The sequence below is a fragment of the Phascolarctos cinereus genome, unplaced genomic scaffold (assembly GCF_003287225.1).
Source record: "Phascolarctos cinereus isolate Bilbo 61053 unplaced genomic scaffold, phaCin_HiC Scaffold_4;HRSCAF=312, whole genome shotgun sequence".
Classification (NCBI taxonomy): domain Eukaryota; kingdom Metazoa; phylum Chordata; class Mammalia; order Diprotodontia; family Phascolarctidae; genus Phascolarctos; species Phascolarctos cinereus.
In genome coordinates this window covers 19,730,774-19,736,960 of record NW_027555847.1, presented here as the reverse complement: position 1 = coordinate 19,736,960, position 6,187 = coordinate 19,730,774, and the positions used below count along the sequence as shown (strand labels likewise).

Sequence of the window (6,187 nt, the reverse complement as noted above, 5' to 3'; positions counted from 1 at the left end):
AGTTCCCTTTACCATTTTCTTCACCTTTTAAGGGGTGAAATTATCACTGAGGCGAGTAATGAACTTATTAATTACTTTGCTTTTGGCAGAAAGAGAGCTAGAGAACATGTCTGGGTAGTCAAAATATTTCTCACTGGAATATCGTGCTTCTTTCCAAGTTTGTGATTCACTCATTGAACCTCATCACATTCCACCTCCTCTCCAAGTGGAGAGGAGGCTCATCAGATTGGGGGAAATGAAGCAGAAAAAGCATGGGGGTTGTTGAAGGGTAGATGAGTGGAAAGTAACATGTAGAGGAGGCATAGTGTCTAGGGCTTTCCAGAAATAATATTCTATGAGAGCCAATCATCAATAAGATCAACAGAGTCCCAGGGCAGCTATTTCTCCAGAGCAGCAAAGGGGGTGGTGAGGAAAAGGTGTCTACAGTGGCAGCAAGATGAGTCTAGAAGGCTGGTACAATAGCCCAGGTGAGAGGCGATGAGACTTGAGCTAGAGTAGATGTTGGGCGGGCAGAGAGGAGGCAACAGATGGAAGATGGCTATTGACAAGATTGAATAAACAACTTAACAACTTCTGGGATGCTGAGTGTAAGGGGGAAGGAACAAGAACTGAAGTTTTGAATTGGGTGATTGGGAGGATGGTAGTAAAATCAACTGAAGTAGTAAGTTCAGGGAAGAGGAAGATTTGGAGTGGGAAGATAAATTCATGGGATTATAGAACAATAAATTGGAGCTGGGAGGGACTTTAGAGTTCATTTAGTTGAAATTGCCCATTTTTACAAGTGAGGAAACTGAGTTCTATAGAAGCTATGTGACTTGTTCAAGGTCACATAGTTAGCTACAACAGAACCCAGGCTTTCTGACACCACCTATAGTGCTTTCTTTTCTCAGCACCATGCTTAATTCAGCACTTCAGATGCTTCATCTCACTATTTCCACCACAGCAAGTCTCTGGAGGAATCCCTGATTTGGGGGAATTCTTACAAAACCTCCAATTCATTCCAATTTCTCACAGGAAATACCCACCACACTTGTGGCATTCAGAGAAGTAATTAGTACTTTGTCCACACTAGGGTTTTTCTCAAAGTCAAGTGACACAATGTCTTCATCAAGATGATAAAATGTTTTGACAGGTGGGTATGGTTTGGTCATTAAGACAGCATAGTAGGTTGTCTATTCCCAACTAAGAAGACATTCCCATGATTCGGATGGAAGCCTAGCCTTAAACAGTAGAGCAATATTTTGTCTGTAGCTCATTTTGAAATTATATGAAGGCCTTTGTCTCAGTCTCTGCCAGCAAAGATCTGCTCATAGACAGATTCCTCTGCACGCTCTGTGGCCATAGATGTTGCCTGGGCCTCTGCTAATAGATCTGAACCCTACACCCTCTATTCACATACTACCACCTTGATGAAGCTCAGGAAGGCTGCTAAAAGTTAATGTGAGCCAGAGAAATTGGCTCCTCCCCTCAAGGAAATAGAAAACAGTGAGGATGAGGACAAGTCAGAAGATGAAGAGGAAAGCAGTGGAGAAGAAGTTGTGGTCTCTCAGAGGAAGGGCAAATGGGGCTGTGGCTATACCAGCAAAGAAGTCACCACCAGCAAAAAAAAAAAAAGTTGATGTTGCCACCATACCAGCCAAGAAAGCATTCCTAACTCCTGGTAAGAAGACAGCCATGGCCCCTGGCAATAAAGTGGCTATCCAAGCCAAAGGTGCCATCACACTAGGAGAGAAGGGAGTTACATCATTACTCCACCTGACCAAAGGAGAAAAATGGGAAGAATTACAAGAAAGAAGACAGTGAATCTGAAGGGCATTACAGTGAAGATGAGAGGGAAGGATTTGAGCCATCCAAAGCCACAAAAATGGGAGCAGCTCTGACCAATCAAGACCCTGAGGATGAGGAGGAAGAGGATAAGAAGGAAGATAACAATAAGGATGAAGAAGATGAGGTTGACTCTGAAGAAGAAACTATGGAGACCACACCCACCAAAGCAAAGTCTGCTTCTGTGAAAGCTGACCCTGGGAAAGGAAAAATCAAGTTATGAGAACAGGAGAGGAGAAGCAAGGTGAAGAGGAAGAGGGAGAGGAAGTGACTGTCAAAGAAGCCCCATGGAAGAGGAAAAATGAAATGGGCAAATACCAAGCTCCTAAAATCAAGAAACAGAAATTGGAAGCTGAGGCATCTACAAATTTCACTCTCTTCACTGTTAACCTAAACATCAACTAAACTGCTTCTGAGCTAAAGGTGGGTATCATGGACTTCTTTGCTGAAAAGGGGCTTACATCCAGATTGGTATCACCAGGAGTTTTAGCTATGTGAAATCTGAATCAGCTGAAGACATAGGAAAAGCTATGGAACTCAGCTGCTCCAACATCATTGGCCCTGAACTGAAACTTAAGAAGGTGGAACTAAACAAAAAGACTGACTCAAGGATACTCTTCATCTAGAATTTACTTTATAAAGTAACTCAGGAGGAACTCAAAGAAGTGTTTGAAGATGATATTGAGGTTAGTCTGGTCTGAACCAAGGATGGGACACCCAAAAGAATTGACTTTGTTGAATTTAAGATAGGAGCAGGTGTGGACAAGGATTTGGAAGAGAAATAGTGAAATGAGATTGATAGTCAAGCACTCATTCTAGACTACACAGGAAAAAAAGTCAAGGCCAAGAAAATCTGAGAAGTGGGAAGAGTAATTTCTAGAGCAGGAGTAACAGCAAGTCCACAGTTTCACAGACATTGGTGTTAAATAATCTCGCCTACAATGCTACTGAAGAAAGTCTGCAGGAAGCATTTGAGAAGGCAAGGTAGATCAGGTTGCCCCAAAACAACCAAGGCATCCTAAAGGGATGTGGAAGATGCAAAAGAAGCTTTGAATTCTTGTAACAATATGGAAATACAAGGCAAAGTAAACAGCTTGGAGTGAAAGGGACAGAAGGAAGGGTTGGGCAAGTTTAGAGAAACTGAGCCTGCAGAAAGGACAAAGAATCTAAGGGGGGAAAAAAGCAGAAATAAATTCCTTCTCTTCCTCTTCACTTTCTATCCTTCCTCTACTCCTTCCTTCCACACAGTCTGTCTCTCAAGACAGCTCCTCAAATTCCTGCTCCCTTCCTTGTGGGTTCTAGACAGTGATCCCACATAGAACATGGCCAATGGACCCAACTTAGCCTAGAATATATCTCTAAACTACTTCAAGAAGTTACCCAATCAACAAGCATTTATAAGTGCCTACTATGTGCCAGGCATAGTGCTAGAAGCTGAGGCTACAAACACAATAAATGAAACAGCAGCATAACTAGCAATTATAAATTCAATTAGGAGTTTAAAAATTGAACGTGAGGGTAGGTTGAATAAAGGCCAAGAGAGACTTCTAGAAGAAAGCTCCAAATACCTGGCACCAAGGGTAGAAACCCTGAACCCTTGAAAGTTATCACTGCACCTGGGATTTAGGAGAAGCTTGGATGTGCTAGTTTCCCATTTTAACCAATTGTTCTTTGCTAAATGCATGGTTAAGCTCGAGTGTTTCTGTCAGCCAAAGGAGCCTAAGTTCTGTCAGCGCCCTAAGGCACATCCCTGATTGCCCGGCCCTAGGTACTGCTCTGCTACTAATTGGAATAGATTAGAAGTATAAGTAAACTTAAGCATTACCTGCATAGATTGCCCATTCCTGGCTTGACTCCTTGCCTGGGGCTGTGACTATATATCCAGTTAAGCCCAGGATGGGCCAGAATGGTACAATTCCTGTTAACCATCAGGAATATATCCAATCATCAGTGTGTGTGTGTGGGGGGGGAACCCACATATTTTGTAATTACTGAGAAATGGAGGGGTTAGGGGGTAAAATTGAGAGAGGCCAAATTCCATACACTGGCCTAATGGCACAGGGTTAGCCTGCCTTGACTCATGGTCGTTTGCACTACACAGCTTTAGAGTTAATTCACTCATTTTAAAGATGAGGAGACGAAGGCCCACAAAAGCAAAGTGACTCATATGGGGGCATGCAGCCAGCATGTGTCGAAGGTTGGACTTGAACCCAGGTCTTCTCAACTCAAGGTCACTTCTCTGCAACAGCTGCATCATTGAATTCTTGACTATAGCAGGCCTCTGTGATCAGTAAATTCACCACCCACCTATTTCATGAGATTTGAAGGATGCCAAGAAGCCTAATAAGCCAAGAATATCTCTGCAACGTGTTCCCCAAAATCAACACTATAATGCCTGAATATCAATCAATAAATCAACAAGCATTTATTAAGTGCCTACTGTATGCCAAGCACAACTCTCAAATTGAAGGCATGGACTCCATAGGGGGCTATTGTTCAATCATTTCAATTGTGTCCAACTCTTCTCAACCCACTGGGGGTTGTCTTGGCAAAGATACTGGAGTGGTTTGTCATTTCCTTCTTCAACTCATTTTATAGATGAAGAAACTGAGGCAAAAAGGGTTAAGTGATTTGCCCAGGGTCATACAGCTAATAAAGTGTCTGAGGCCAGATTTGAACTTCTCTTCCTGACTTCAGGCTATCCATTGTGCCCCCTAACTGTGTCTCCTTAGGGAGCTATTAGAATGCAAAAATGAGGGGTGGTTAGCTAGGGGTGCAGTGGATAGAGCACCGGCCCTGAAGTCAGGAGGACCTGGGTTCAAATCCAGCCTCAGACCAAACACTTGACACTCACTAGCTGTGTGACCCTGGGCAAATCACTTAACCCCAATTGCCTTAAAAAAAAAAAGAATGCAAAAATGGTATATGGGAGGAGAAGTGTATGGTCATGTTGCTGTCCATTCGTTATCTGTAAAAACAAAAGTGTTGGATAAGATGGCATGTAATGTGGCTTCTAGCTCTAAAGCTATACTAATAGCTAGCATTTAGAAAACTTCTTTTTACAAGGATTATCTTATTCTCACAATAATCATAAGTTCTATTATTATTCAGATATTACAGATAAGGAATCAGCCAATCAACTGATAAATGTTTATTAAGTGTCCACTATGTGCCTGGCACCGGGGAAACAAATACAAAGAATGAATAAATCTCTGCCCTCCAAGAGCTTACATTTGAACAGAGACAATAAGTATGTGTATATGTGTGCATATTTTTTCACATGTATTTTTCCTAGATTTACTTTTATATAGAGAGACATATATATATATATACTAATGTCATATGTATTCATATATATTGATTCCTTAGCTATGAAATAGAAACAATAATAGTGCTTATCTAACAGGGCTGTAGAAAGAATCAAATAACGTAAAGCACATTATAAATATGGACATACACATTATAAATATGAAGAATAAATACAAATATATACAAAGTAATTAAGGTAGTCTTGGAGAGAGGGAACTAGCAGTTGGGGGATAAAGACTGGCTTCATGAGAACATGGTGTTTCAGCTTTGTTTTAAAGAAAGAGAGAGACTCTATGAGACAATAATAAAGAAGGAGTGGCTACTAAGCATGAGGGACACCAGTACTGTGGCACGGAAATAAGCAATGGAGTGTTGTGAGTGAGGGACGGGGAGAAGTCCAGTCTGCCTAGATCACAGAGTGGGGAAGGAGAGATGTCCAATGAGTGTAGAAAGATGGGGTGGAGCCAAGTTGTGAAGGGCTTTGAAAGCAAACCAAGAAATTGATATTTTATCCTACAGGCAATGGGGAGCCACTGGAATTGAGTGAATAGGGGAGTGGCATTTAAAGAAAATTACATGGGCAAGAAGTTCGTGTTCAGGGAAGGAAAGAAAGAAAAAAAGGAAGAAAAGAAGGAAGGAGGAAGGAAAGAAGGGAGAGAGGAAGGAAGGAAGGAAAGAAGAAAGAGAGAGAGGAAGGAAGGAAAGAAGGAAGGAAGGAAGGAAGGAAGGAAGGAAGGAAGGAAGGAAGGAAGGAAGGAAGGAAGGAAGGAAGGAAGGAAGGAAGGAAGGAAGATAGTAAGGAGGGAAGGAGAGAGGGAAAAAGAGAAAAGAAGGGAGGAGAAAGGGAGGGGAAAGGAAAAGGGAGAGAGGGAGAAAGGGTGGAAGGGAGCAAGTATTTATCAAGCACCTACTGTGTGCCAGGCATTGTTCTAAGCACTTTACAAATATTTTCTCATTTGGTCCTCACAACAACACTGGTAGATAGGTTATTTTCCTCATTTTAGAATTGAGGAAACTGAGGCAAGAGAAACTAAGTGACTTGACCAGATTCACA

General features: G+C 41.9%; 1 pseudogene; it reads left to right on the top strand.

Moving 5' to 3' along the window:
- Window positions 1–436: 436 nt before the first annotated feature.
- The window catches only part of LOC110196002 (uncharacterized), a 78,715-nt pseudogene continuing 72,964 nt past the window's right edge, over window positions 437–6,187 (top strand).